The following is a 14,900-nucleotide window of genomic DNA, read 5'->3' on the forward strand; positions in this document are numbered from 1 at the left end:
AAAGTGCCAACCTTTGCAATGCCCAACATTTAGCTATTATCTTTGGTGAAATCTGGAAACAAGTGTATAAAGGCAATCTGTCTGCAGGATTTACCCTTCCCTCCAAATTGTTAATATGGTAATGTTGCTATGTGAAATATACTGCACTTTTAATTATGCAATCTGTTTCTCCCTGACCAAAAATTAATCACTGTTTTAACTCATATGTAAATGAGGGTAAAGTGCTCTTGGTATGATCAGAGCACTTCCCTTGCATCTGCCTCAATGTCTACACTGCCAGCGAGCTGTCAGTAAAGCACAGGAAGGTGGGACTGGGAAAGAAATAGAAAATCGAGGAGGTCAAGGCTTGGAAAATTCTTAGATCACGCCCAAAGCTCTTCAGCCTCATTTGCATGTGAATTAAAAAAGCTATTTTTTTCCCATCAGGAAGCAACAAATTGAATAAATAAAGGTCTTGATGACTGTATCTTTCACATAGCAACAGGATCATATTAACAGTAGATTTTGCTGATAGATTCCCTTTAATTTCCCTACAGTCCCACCAGAGGAGATTTGATGCATTGGTAGAAATTAGTGCTGGTCTGGGCTCTCTACTGGATTTCCCTTTGTCACATAATATGAAAGTTCCCTATAGACCTGGTGCATATGCATTATAGTATGAATGTGGTAAGCAAAGTATGCAATCGTGAGCCTAGCTTATAAAGACCGAAGGAGGGAGCTTACATACAATAACTGTAGACCAAGTAGTCTTTCTTGACTTTAGCGTGATTAAATCAATATAAACCTTCTATTTTCAAATATTATGAAATATGAACTAACACAAACATGAAATATTTAGTTACTTTTGGTAAACTGTAAAATACGGACCTAAATATTGCTCATCGAAAACAAATCGGGTCCATCCTCTATTAATTTATAGGCGCAAAGGAAAACATAATTGACATCAATGGCCTTACATATAATATTGTTACCTCATTCCACATTTACAGATAATTATTTCTTATTTATTATTCCATGACAATAATTTTAGATTGTTTAGATGGTTGTAATCTCCCAGTGAATGGCCTCCTTGTAATATTCTGACCATTTTTGAACCCTTGAACCGTCAGAGAAGGAAGGGCTTCTAAGATGCTGCCATCTGAACCATGTTAAGAGGCGAGGAATAGCTTTCTTTTAATGACACGCCTTTCTCCTTAACAGTTGGTGGGAGATTAAAATAATCTAGGTGGATAAAATACGTTAAAGTCTGCTCGCTCTCCTGCTAATAGAAAAGAGGCCTGTGCTTTAAGTTTACATTTGCACGTAGTTTGCATCAAACCCCCCAAAATATCATGTGCTTAGCCATTATTTTTTTATGAATACCATCTCGACATGAAGCCTGCTCTTGACCCCCCTTAATGTACTGTCCACCCTGTTTAGTCATCAGGTGCTGACATTCTGAGTTACAGCCATATTAATTGCTTGATAAAAGCTATAATCCCTTCTCTTTGAAGCCCTAGGCTGATTTTTAGGCAGCACTTCAAAAGCTGCTCACAACTAAAGAGGCAAATTTCCTACTGCACAGAACAGTAGAATTTATCCTATCTACATCACACACATTTGTGTGTTCAGCAAATAGTGTAACATTGCTGTTACAGGGCCCGCATTGTGCTATTTATAATATGTGATCTCATCTGGAGATGATTATTCACACTCAGGTAAGATTTCTTTTGCTTTCCCCATCTTTGATGCTTAACTCATACATACTGTTCCATATGTAACTGTACACCCATATTTTACTCCCAACATCCAATTCGCTGGATGCTTTATGTTGAAATATTTGTGCGCTGCCCTGTATAATATTTTATGTTTCTTTAGACAAATATCTGGAAGGGCATTAAACATTAATGTAGAGTAATTCCTGGGCCGTCCGACTGGGCAACTGTTGCAGGATGAAAAAAATCTAAGTCTCAAGTGACCCAGTCCTGACAGCTTCATATATTCAGCCTATGTAATTAATTTTTAACTGTCTACAGAAAATATTTCACGCATTAGGCACTGTCTGTTTGTGGGTCTATTCACTTTTGTGCCTTGCTCATAAGAGTATTTGCCAAATGTTTCCTGCACGAGGTAGGAAGGGAAAGTGAAAAATGATTGAGATCAGAGGGGTGGTTTTCATCCAGTCCAATGAGACCGTGTTTCCTTCCACTAGCCGGAATTTTAAAAGCCATATCAGGATTTGGTTACTGTTTATTTACATCAGTACAAGGCCATCATGCATCTTTCCAATAAGCAGCCAGCTCCGCGTGGAGCATTAAAGGACATCTCCAGACAAAGGGCAATTTTTATTTTGCCTTTATTCCTTACGATGCCAAAGCTAGAGGTCCATGGCCATTTTCTAAATCCCATCTATGTCATGTTAGATAGAAAATAAGTGAACTCGGTCTCACAGAGTCCTTTTATTCTACCTTAAATGTTTATTTAAAGCGGCGCTCCTGGCTGAACATTCCTGCCCGTATCTTCTTTCTTACGTAAAGGTCACGACTTGTAATAGCTGAAATAAATATACACAACCTCCGAGAACCCTTTGCCATCAGTACGCTTGTTAGCGTCCTACAAGGTAGAGAAAGACTGCAAAAGGCACCAGCATCTTGACTCAAATATAATGCCCAGCACTTGTTTTTAGAAAAATTAATTTAACAAAACCGCATTCAATGGCCATATGAGATTTATTTCAATAGACCCAACTGCAGGAATAAGAACCTAGAATTTATGTGCCAAGAATAGCACTGATCGTTTAGTCAGAGCTAATAAAAATATAAACACCAGGCTATCCAGCAATAGGCTGCTGTTAGGCAATGCCGGGAGAATTCATGAGCAACAGCGCCCTCTACATGCACAAGGCTTAATAATTAATAAAATCTGCCGAATTCTAAGTGTTTGCATGTGTTTCACAGGTAAAACAAACACAAATGGGGCTTGTCATGATGCAACTGCACTTTGAACTAATGTTTCTCATCAGTTAGAAACTACTAACAGCCAAATCTAAGACATGGACGTAACTGGCTTTTTTTTTTTCTCCCCTATATGACATGTACAAGTTAAATCACTAATATGTAATAAAAAAAGCATTTAAAAAAATAAAAAGATGTGTCTATTGCAATCATATTTTAGAGACGCACAGATCTGGATTGACTTTTGCATAATTTTTTTACTAATACATTTGCGTAATTAGGTGTCGTAATCAAGAACCGTCTTCTCTATTATTCTGCATGTCTACAAGGCGGAGAACGAGAAATATTTCAGGGATCAAAACAGATTTGTTTTTTTCTCTCGCTCAAAATAGCATTATAGGGCATTATTGTATGCAAGAGTTAAATCAGCATTTCATTGTTAATTGTTCCATCCTTCAATTATCTGCCTAACCAAAACTTTTTAATGAATCCTGACCAATGGTTACTAGTTAAGCGTTTTACTGATAATTACAGTTTATCAATGCTCACTACATTTCAAAGTGCATTCACAAAGAAACTTGAATCAATTTTAGCCAACTGTGTCGTGTCTAAATCCTGCTGAAGACCAGATAATGGGAATCTTAGATGTTTCACTTGCACATATAATTGAAAGCTGCATCCAGACACACACACACACGCACACACACACACACACACATATATATAATATATAGATAGATAGATAGATATAGATATAGATCTCTCTCTCTATATATATATATATAGTATTTTATTTTTTCAATTACATGAAGCTTCAAGATAGGAGATTACTCTAATTTCCTAAACATGCAAAACTGCAAAACAGAATGAATAGCCAGGATAGAAAGCAGGAAAAAGACATTTACCTTGAACACATGCATATATTTTATTTTGCATATTGCAATGTATTAATTCTATTTACATTTTAAGATAAATATATATTACAGTCATACAGTTAATCTACTTTTTCCATTACTTTGCACCGTATGTACTCTTAGGATATTTACACTCATTCTTGAACATTTTATATATATATATATATATATACACACACACATTATTATAGTATGATATATATATAATTTAATTCTAAAATATATCTAACCTATATAGATATATATTTAAATACACACATACACAGGTGTATATATAGAGAGAAAAAGCGAGAGAAGTTTTAAAGGTTTGATGACATTTTTGCTAAGTACATGATCTTTCTTAACCTGTTTTAGCTATAGTAGCATAATACCGTTTATAATAACTTGCTTTATTTCCAGCGTTCTAAATAAATATTATGAAGGCAACATTTCATCTCTCGGCACCTGCAGAGTCCGGTATTACATTTGTCATCTAATCCCCCCTATTAATATCGGTCAGAAATTTCAATCAATATTAACTTGTTAATGTTTGGCTCTTCCATCTGTGAATCTAGAGCCATGGTAGTGACAGTGTTAAACCATACAGTGCAATGTTAGGACAATACAGCAGCAGTTCCATATATCACTTTGTTCATCTGAAGAGCAAATTAAAGTAGTGAAAGACTAGTGAAAATCATTGTTTCCCCCTGCTCTTTGCTTGTGACTGCTGTAATCATCAAGGCTGATTTACAAATGCAGCCTTAAAGGTTTCTCAGCTTCCTGCAGTGTAGGAGACTGTTACTTTGGCACTCACACTCATGCCTTTGTAATCACTACTCAAAAAAAAAAAAACTGTGCCCTGTTACTTCCAATTCCCATTCTCTTGATTGAACACCTCATTCTGTGCTAACAAGGTGTCCAAGGTTTGTGAACACCGACCGCAGTCAGGAAATTGTTAATGGTTTTGCTCATTAAAAGTTGCTCTACTAGTTTTGGTAATTTGGTTACTCTGTAATTTACAGCTTAATTTTTTTTCTTGTCTTCCAATTGGTAGAATGATGATAAAATTAAAGACTATTCAAAGCCAGACAGAGAGCGACAGCACCTAGTTTATACAATCATTGGAGTATTCTTCATGTGATATATGTGTGAATGGTATAAGAAAAATACGACCCGCTTGTCATTTGGACGAGTGAGTATTTTGTAATAAGAAAAGAGATCTAGAGAAATAATATGAAATATAAATACAGATTATAATTATAAAATAAGTGTTTCCTCCACTGAAAGATTGAGCATTTTTAGCCAGTGAAAAAATAGTATCATTACTCAAACAATAAAGATTTTCATTGTGATTATCATTCTAATTAATATTCAATGAACTATCTATAGAAATTATTGGTCTTTGTAAAATTGCAAATTATTATAGTATTGTAATTACAAATGGTAGTCACTTCTACTGTAATAAATACATTTTTCATATTAGAATATTTTGGGTAAAGTTCATCACAACATTATAAAACATTATAAATTGTCGTAGTACGTTGCGTTTGTATTTTGCAGATTGTCCGCTATTATTTAATTATATTTAATCTGGAATATTGCATTTTACCTATTGATTTACAGTTTTTTTATTCCCAACTGAATTTTACAAACATGGGAAAATGAACTGCTGTGATGGGCCGAACCACAAGGAGCTCGGCGAAACAAGCGGGCGAGGTGATATTAATCTATAATATCAAATACCTTTCCAATCGAAGTATCACATACTCTATTGTATCACTTGCAACTTCATAGCACGAAATACAAAGGCTCTGATTGTTAATATGATTTTAGGATTAGCCAGAAATTCCGCAGGCAGAAACATAATCTGCGTTCTACTGTATAAGACGATTAATGCGCAAATGGTGTTCCAGCATGGCTGCATCATACGTCATAGCTCAAGGGAACAAACATTAAGCTTTTCATGTTGGGAACAGGTTAACTGCTTAAACTGTTATATACATATATTGCTATTCTATCTATCTATCTAGCTATATCATATCTATTATCTATCTATCTGTCTATCTCTCTCTGCTATCTATCTATATATTATCTATCTATCTGTCTATCTATCTCATATCTATTATCTATCTGTCTATCTCTCTCTCCTATCTATCTATATATTATCTATCTGTCTATCTATCTATTATCTATCTATCCAATATAATTCTTACCTTACAAAAATACCCTTCATAAGTGATAAAATATCTACTGGACAGCTCTAAAAAGGGGCAAAGAAGTGATGACTTTCATGCATGAAATATATGAAAAATTGGCAGTATATAGTATGGACACTATGTATATATATGTAATCCTCAAAGTAATAATTTTCACCTTTTATAATTTTTCACTACAGTAGCGATTATTATGTCATTGCAATAGAAATATATTTATATACTGTAGTTAACATTTAACTATTATTACTTTTATTCCTTGCTGCATCTTAAAAAAATTCTTGCTCCCTGAGCTTCCCAGAAATAAGTCGATCTCTTGTGTAATACCTTTTTCTAAATAGTAGAGCAAAAGAGTGACTAAGTTGCTGATTTCTGCATCAGTGAACGCCAGTCATGCTGATGTGCAGCAGCGTTTCCAGCGCTTGCAGCATAAAGTGATCTTAATTTGCTTTTTATTCAAGATTAAAATAATTGCATAGAGGATGCATTTATTTTACAGATCGATGTATGCGCGGATGACATGTAGAACCTGCATTTGTGTAATTCCTAGAATTTTTTAAGAGGATCTGCAATAATTTCATTAAGTAGCACATACATTATTGGGAATTTGCAATGAATTACTTGGAAACAATCAATAAATTATAAGAGAAAATATTAATTAGACTTCTGTGTCATAAATACTGAGCACATTGAGATTGCAGACGCCGAAGATTAATGTTAGAACTGGAAACAAAGGCATGTGAGAAAATAAATAATGTTACAGTTTTTATTAATATGCAAGTTAAATTTTAATTCTCCTATAAATTGAGAATATTTTAATATGTTATTTATATTTTATAAAGTATGTATGAACATTTTTAACTCATGATCTTTATGAATGTTTTTATATTGTAATCCAGTTCATTACAAGCTGCTGGCAGGTGCAGATCAGAGTTTAGATGTGCAATAGCAATAGTATCTTATGGAGAGGTGGGATCAATGGGGGCATATTTTAGCAGATCAGTCACTACATTTGGCTATGTTGTACCAGGCACAGCAAAGATATTGGTCAAATATTTCTTTGTTTCACTTTTTTCAGAGAGCAGTTGAGTTTGGTTCTGATGGCTGACCGGGATTCAGTAAAACTTTGCAATGCGCTTGCTTAAATGTTTATGGAAAAAACAATTATTAGGTTTAATTTCATAATATTTGAGCTCAATTTAAAGTAAGACATATCGTTTTAAGTAAAAGATTTGAAGGGTAAGAAATGAGGAATAAAAATGCAAAGGAAAACTAAAAAAGTACTACTGTAAAACAAGGATAATAGCTTAATAAATATAAAATAGCAACAAATGTAAAGGTAGAAGAGAAACACAATTAAAAATCCATCCCACTAAGATTTTTTTTTACTAAATCTATGTATATGTGCATGCACTGTAGTGATGTGTATTAATATACTCACCTACCATCACCTTCTCTGGGATTCAGCACCGTTCTGCTCCTCTTCTCAGTGATGTCACTGCACTTCAAACTATCTGGCTCACGCTATGCTTTACTTGTGAGCCGGAAGTCTCTTTAAGAGTGTAAGTCTCTGGGGCCTCTTTCTGACATTTAATAGCTTACATTTCCGAGACATACATAGTGCAGTGTGACCACAGAGTCTAAAGAGTGATGGCGTCACCGAGAAGAGGAACAGAATGGTGTTGGATCTCAGAAGCTGGTGGTAGGTAGGTCCATCAATACACTGACACTAAACTATATGCACATATACACAGATTAAGTTAAAAAATCTTCATAGGAGGGATTCTTTAATGATAGATAGATAGATATGAGCTAGATAGATAGGTAGATAGGTAGATAGGTAGATGATAGATAATAGATAGATAAATAGGTAGATAGGTAGATAATAGATAGATACATAGACTGATACATAGATACATAGATTGGTAGATAGATAATACACCAGCTACATGTAGTTAAGATGATCTTTTGCATATTGATAAGCTAGCACGTCCACCATGCATTGTCATGCTTCTCAGATATTAGTTACAGGGTTCATGAAAATAATGTGACCATGTGAATAAGAGTAGGAAAGATTGACAGACTATGGTAAGATACATAATGCAATAGCAATGCAATGTATTAAGAATTTAGAAACTTCCCTAAGGAGGTGGGTTTCGGAATGTTTAATTTTACCTGTCTGTAGAAGATTCCAGAGCAGATCTGCAGCACATGAGACGTTTTCTACACAAAGTGAAACAAAGAACATGGAAAAGTGATAAAAAGAGATGAAGCATGACAGAAACTTTGTAGTGACTTGCAGAGAGCAGAAACCATAGCAAAAGGAAAACTAGCCTATTGCAACATTCATGACGGATTTTCAGATATATAAAAAGTAAAATACAAAAAAGAGGTGTGAATGTCAATCAAAAACATCAAATGTGGAATCTAGTTGTGAAAATGGTAATACACTACATTTTGTTGTTACTTGAATATCTGCAGGATTACTACTTATACACAGGAGAGGAGACTGCCATAGACATATTTATTTATTATGGGTATGGGAGACAAGCTGCTAGCAATCACTGACAATGGTTCATCTTACAGTGGACACTGATATACCTATAACGACACTTATAATAATAATAAGTTTTATTTCTATAGCGCTGACATATTCCGCAGCACTTTACATTTCAGAGGGGACTTGTACAGACAATAGACATTACAGCATAACAATAACCACATAGATCATAACAGATACCAAGAGGAATGAGGACACTTATATATGAGTCCTCTCTAGTGGCCTCAGTCCATCTTCTTGACATTCAAATATTACTTAAACAAAATATATTTTTGTAGCAAAGATCTCTCCACCTTGTACTGAACCCAAGTTTGTAAGATGTTTTTCATTCTGCAGCAAAATGCCTGAACTGTTGTTACCAATACTACCCAGCCATATAATTCAATTGTGGAGTAAGAAGAGGGAAGGAACCCCAATTAGAACAATTGCTTTGCATATACCTCATCATATCTAAAGCATAAACAAATGATTGTTCAAGGTAATCTGTGAGCAAAATCAACCCCACTAAACCATTTTCATGGACGTGTAGGTGAGTGAATGATAAATGCATTAGTACCTCATATCCATAAGTACGATTATTTCTACTATCTATTGCTTGATTTCAGTGAAATCCACTATTTTAACACTATTCAAATGAGACAGTAAGGGTATGTTCCCCCGGTCAGTAAACGCTGTGGGTTGGCCGCTGCATATATCTGCAGTGTCCAACCCGCAGGGTCCAGATGTTACAGCATAGTGGATTTCAAGAAATCCCATGTCCACTATGCATGAACCGACGCCTGCCGCTCACCTGCAGAGACGGACATGCGGCACGTCTATCCAGACCGCAGCACGTCTATTTATCTTGCAGTGATGCAACTCTCTGCATGATACATTTCACCCATGCAATGTATTGGATGCGGTGAATTCTGCATGGTTCAATGAACACATGCAGAATCACCTGCATTCAAAAGCCGGCAGCACTTTGGACTCAGCGAACATGTGCTGCATCCAAAGAGCTGCCGATTACTGACCGTGGGAACACAGCCTAAGTGCTTTTGTTTTGTCTGAAGCACTTTAACAAATCTCTTGACTCATGATACTATTTCTATACTTAACACTTTCCTCTCCATGACTGATAGCTTAATGTACACTAAAGATCCTTGTTAAGGGCACTGACTTCTGCATTCTACTCTGCATCTACTGCATCCAGCCATAGTGTACACCAAAATTTGCAAAGCCTCCTCATTTCATTTGAGTTTCTAAACTGTTTTAATTCAATTATCCTCCAGACATTGTACAGTTGTGAATGTTTGCAATATACATCATTACCTTATTTTCATTCCTTCTCTCCAAAACAGTATACTGCAGTACCATGTCAATGCCCACTTCATGCTCCATGGTCTCTGTCAACTGTATTCAGTCTGTATGCAGTACTTTCCCCGTCTCAGCCTCTCTGTTCCCCAAACTTGTACTCAGACAGGGGAATTCTCATACTCTGCTTGTTTTAATGGAGTATGGATATTGCCAAGCAACAGTTAAAAGAAGGTATTAAAAGAGCATAAACTGGGCATTTTAAGCAGCACTGCAGTATACTGTCTGAGAGAGAAGAAGGCAAAACAAGGAAATGAATAAGATAAAAAGTTCATACCTTTGTGATGCTTGAAGGTTGAATAATTAATTAATTAAAATAAAGTTTACATGATCTATGTGTTAAAATGTTTCCTTCCCCTAAACAGTGAGTCACACAGATACAACATTGAAAAAAGAAATATATCTAAACAACCAGCCTTCCATAGTAGCACTGTTCCATCAGTATGGTCAGTGAACCCCATGAAAAAATTTTATATGTTTGTGTGAAAGCATATATAAAGTGCTCTCATTGAGAGAAACAAAATAGGAATTGGAGACATGGGGCTGCCGCTGCTGTATTCTTCTATGGGAGAGGAGCACATTGCATTGATAAGACATCCCCTTTAAAATTTTATCTAAGAGTTATTAATACATACTTGAAGTACAATAAATGCTATGCTTCTTATTCATATCTTTATCAAAATAGTACTACAAAATAATCGTTTCGGGACAGTATTGTCGACAAAATGTGACTGTGATTAAATGCCATAATATCTAGCGTAATGTTCTAAATGTTACCAATTTTGATGATGAAAACGTTCTTTTCTGAAGCAAATTTATTTGCTTGCAATGAAGACTGTTTTTAGAAGTATACTGAGTAGTGATGGGAAAACCTGAACAGTAAAGTTCAGGGTCCATACCGAACACCTTTCTATTTGTGTTCGGTGCCAGGAACATCGAGTGTTTCCAATACTGTCATCTGCATGACAGCATGAAAAACACTGGCGGCTCTGATCGGCAGTAAGTTCATTACAGTTGGTCAGAGAGTTGTGGTTCATCTGACAGCCAGCAGCTGTGACAGGCAGTAAAAAGTTTACCTTCGGTCACAGAAGTAGACTTTTTCTCACGGTGCTAGCAGTGATCTCACAGCAGCTCATTCTCCCATGGTTTTCAGCCTGGAAGGTTGTCACCGTCCAGGTTGAAAACCAATTATCGCAGACATGGATTATAATGTGGGACAGTATGTCGGAAAGGTGGGGGATGTTGTTTTTTATTTTTGTTTTTTTATTTACAGGAGACTAGGGCTTCTATGGAATGTGTGTTAGTTAAGTATTTTTAATGCTTATTATTTTCTGCTTTTTTTACAGGAAACAATGGCTTCAATGGAATGGGCTTAAGGTGAGCATAACTGTGTTTGTTTTTAAATACATTTTTAAAACAGTGTGTATATTTATTTCAAATTCTGGGTGTTTTTATAGACAATATGACTATGGGGTTAGTGATGAAGAGGCGTCTTAACTGCTGGACTTGGTGTCACCTGAAAATGCAAAGGTCAATTTAACCTGACAAACATGAACCCCACTTGCCACTGTCACAGGGCAAGTGGAAGAGCCAGGCAAAGTGCCAGAATTGGTGCATCTAATTAATGCACCTATTCTGGAGGGAGTGTGGGCTGCTATTTTTAGGCTGGGGATCCAATATCCATGGCCCCTTACCAGCCTAAGAATACAGGCCCAGCAGTCTGCTTTAGCCTGGCTGCTTGTCAAAAATGGGGGGAACACATGCCAATTTTTAAAATTATTTATTTCAATAATTTTTAAAACCGGCTTGGAGATCTCTCTATTCCTGATAACCAGGCTGATATTCTCAGGTTGGTAAGGGGCCAAGAATATTTGTCCCCCAGCCTAAAAATAGCAGCCTGTCCCTGCCCCAGAAAAGGCGCATTTAATAGATGCATTAATTCTGGCACTTTGTCTAGCTCTTTCCACTTGCCCTGTGGCGGTTGCAAGTGAGGTTCATATTTGTGGGGTTGATGTCACCTATGCATTTTCATTTTATATTAAGCCCAGCAGTTAGTAATGGAGAGTTGTCTATAAGCTTAATGCGACGCTAGTCACAACCCACGACTAGGCCATGAATAAGAGCAGTCAAATGTTCTGGGGTCAATACCAAAAGATCACATAGTAAACCAAGGAAAAATGCGAAGTCACAAGCCAGGTCACATGCCGGGGTCAGAGTGCCAGAGAAACAACGGATAAGCAAAGGGGCAATAACAAATGAGTAGTCTGAACACGATCCAAAAGTCAGCAAAAGAATATCAGATGCAAAGGGGCAATCACAAATGGGTAGTCTGAACACGGTCCAAAGGTCAGCAGCAGAAGAAGATCAGAACTTACAGCACAGGGTACAGGCGAACACATCAGAGAGCACCACCTTAGAACAAGCTTTTGACTGGCAAAGATCTGGGCCAGACAGCTCACCTAAATAACAGGACAATTACCAAGAATATGTAGCACCTGTGGAAGCCTCTGCACCTTCCAGTCAGATAGGTCAACCGAGCTGTCAATCAAAGGACTGATAGCTCAGCACGCCCCAGCACAGGATAGGATGTCAGATCTGTCCATCACAGAGTCTCAGACACTCTGAGCAGAGGAATCATGACACTGACAGCTGAGGGGTGCAGCCCCAGATGTCAGTCTTGCCATGCTAGTTATCAAAAATAGAAAGACCCCACCTCTTTTTTTTTAAGTTATTTATAGCGCAGGTGCCGGCTGATGAATACTCACATGACCCACACCTGCTCTAAATGTTATTAGCGGCAGCAGGCATAGACTGATGCAAATAGTACTCTCTCATCAGCCAATGTCCCTATGACGGAAGGTGACCACTTTACCTTCGGTCACAGCTTCTGGCACATGCTGTTATCTGACAGTGTGGGAACCACAGCTTCCTGACCGCCGGTAATAATTTTACCGCCTATCAGAGGCAGTGTTTGCTGTGCTGACATGCAGATGACAGCGTGGCAAGTAATTAAGGTTTGGCCCCCCCCATTCATCTGAATAGGGTCCAGGTTCGGGTTTTTAAATATTTTTAAATATTCAGCCGAGCCCACCATAATCGAACATCCAGGGGTTCGCCTATCACTAATACCGAGCAACCATGAGCTATTTTTTAAATGCTTATAATAGCAAAGTGAATGGAACAAATATTGAATTGCCAAGGTGGAAACTTTTTTATAGCCACTGGTAAGAATTTGTGTATTAATTATAATGAACGCTATAATGGTGGAGGTGATGGTAAATAGCTTGCTGTCTGGTAAGCAGTCATAATTAGATTACTAATAAAATAAAATATGAGAGTTATGCCTCAATAGTTTTCTAGCTTGTTCAAGTAATATTTGACAAATATCAGATGAGCAGCAACTTTTTTTGGAGATTAGTGGCTTTCTACTTGCAATTCTGCCATGCATGAAATTTTTGTACAGTGTCCTCATGAACATTGACATTAGCTGTTTTGAGAGAGTCATGCAGTTTTTTAGTATCTTGGGTTCCTTTGTGACCTTGCAGGCTATTATATGCTTTTGAGAGATCTTTGTTTATTGACGACTGGTGGAAAGGATATGGAAAATTCTGCATAGGAACTGAGTACATAAAACAATGGGGAATTTTTAAGCAACATTTTCTGAAAACATGATTCCATTTCTACTTTTAGATATACTGGAGAAATTAAACATTACTGCAATAGTATACCCTCCATATTTATTCACAGTTAAGTTAACTTTGTGTATTTGATGGAAATTTTGCATCACGAACATTTTTGGTTAGGGTTATGGAAACTCAGACACATGGGCCATTTATAGACAGCAAGTCATTTTTTACAGCCCCTGGGCAGATTGCCGAAGACGACAGTGCATGGGCCACCGACCCTCTTTGCCAGCTGCTGGCACTTTTCCTCCCTAGCATGAGCACATGTAGGCAGCATTCGCTACTGAACACTGCGACACATGCCACAAAAGATTATGTTCTGAAGCTAGCCAGGGTGAGGACATTGTTTTTGGGCAGAGTTAGCACACTCTGTGCTCTTGTCATAATGGTGAAGGTAGCAGTCACAGTGTCTACTTTGTAATGCATACAGCAGCATTTGTATTCTTTGTGATTTATATATACCAGTCCCAGTGTCTCCCATGATCTGTATATACACCAGTCCCAGTGTCTCTGATATGCTGTATATACACTGGACCCAGTGTATTCTATGTGTTGTATATAGAGCAGACTTAGTGTATCCTAGGTGATGTATATAAAGCAATATTAATGTCACCTGTGTGATGTATATACAGCTGTCCCAGTGTCTCCTATATGATATATATACAGATGTCCCAGTGTCTCCTATGTGATGTGTACAGCAGTCTCAGTGTCTCCCAGATGTATATACAGTTCTTTTGGTATCTCTTATGTAATGTAAGCTGCAATCTCAGTGGCTCCGATGTGATGTATATACAGCAGTCTCGGTTTCTCCTATGTAATGTATGCTGCAGACTCAGTGTTTCCTATGTGATGTATGTACAGCAGTGTTGTTGTATCTATCTATGTGTTATATATGCAGAAAACTTCCCACTGCATACGTTCTACAAACGTTATGTGAGCAGTGATGAATTTCCCACTTTGAGGAGACATGCAGTGTTATATATGCTTGGAAAAACTATGCTCTAGACCAGTGGTCCCCAACCTTTCTGACCTACAGAGTCACCTTCAGTTCTGAGAGAGGGTCGCGAGCCACATCCAGCTCCCTCCCACCTCACAGTAGTGGCAACCAGAGCCCCCATTATGGGTATAATGACAACCAAAATTTTTCCACAGACATCCCCCCCGAAGCAGTATAACAAGATCCAGTGATCCCCAAAATTCCCCTATTCAGTATTCTCCCATCCAGCACTCCCACCACACTGTCACATCCAGCTTCAGGCACCACC

At 37.2% G+C, this 14,900-nt stretch overlaps 1 long non-coding RNA gene across 1 annotated transcript in view; it reads left to right on the forward strand.

The window, feature by feature from the left end:
- Nucleotides 1-1,503: 1,503 nt before the first annotated feature.
- Nucleotides 1,504-14,900, forward strand: part of LOC141095182 (uncharacterized) — a 63,096-nt gene continuing 49,699 nt past the window's right edge. The window contains exons 1-2 of the long non-coding RNA XR_012233327.1: nucleotides 1,504-1,697; nucleotides 11,299-11,329. This is a non-coding gene — a long non-coding RNA (uncharacterized lncRNA). The remainder of the gene's footprint in view (nucleotides 1,698-11,298; nucleotides 11,330-14,900) is intronic.

Source organism: Dendrobates tinctorius, unplaced genomic scaffold (genome assembly GCF_039654945.1).
Source record: "Dendrobates tinctorius isolate UK_male_01 unplaced genomic scaffold, ASM3965494v1 ptg000069l, whole genome shotgun sequence".
Lineage (NCBI taxonomy): Eukaryota > Metazoa > Chordata > Amphibia > Anura > Dendrobatidae > Dendrobates > Dendrobates tinctorius.